Raw genomic sequence first — 334 nt, 5'->3', positions numbered from 1 at the left:
CTTCCATTATTTCCAACCTTTTCCTTTTCACAAAATCATTTTCACTTATCACACGACACACTACCTCCACCAGCACACGATAAATTTCGATTCGAACCATAAATCTTTTTCCCAGTTTCCACCATTTCCATTAAGTCGAAAAACAGCGTCGATTTATTCCCGGTTCCTGATGACGTCATCGTTTGCCCTCCCCCCCAATCCCCTACCCCCCCTCCTTCCCTGACGTTTATTTAAAAAGGAAACATTTTTGTGCTCGCGCCTTCACACATGCGGGCGGGCACAGGTGTTGCTCGGAGGGCGCTCGAGTACTGACTGCTCCGTGAACCACATCGTG

The sequence above is a fragment of the Penaeus monodon genome, chromosome 33 (genome assembly GCF_015228065.2).
Source record: "Penaeus monodon isolate SGIC_2016 chromosome 33, NSTDA_Pmon_1, whole genome shotgun sequence".
NCBI classification, from domain to species: domain Eukaryota; kingdom Metazoa; phylum Arthropoda; class Malacostraca; order Decapoda; family Penaeidae; genus Penaeus; species Penaeus monodon.
The sequence above is the reverse complement of the archived record's forward strand: the minus strand, read 5'-3'. Positions refer to the sequence as shown.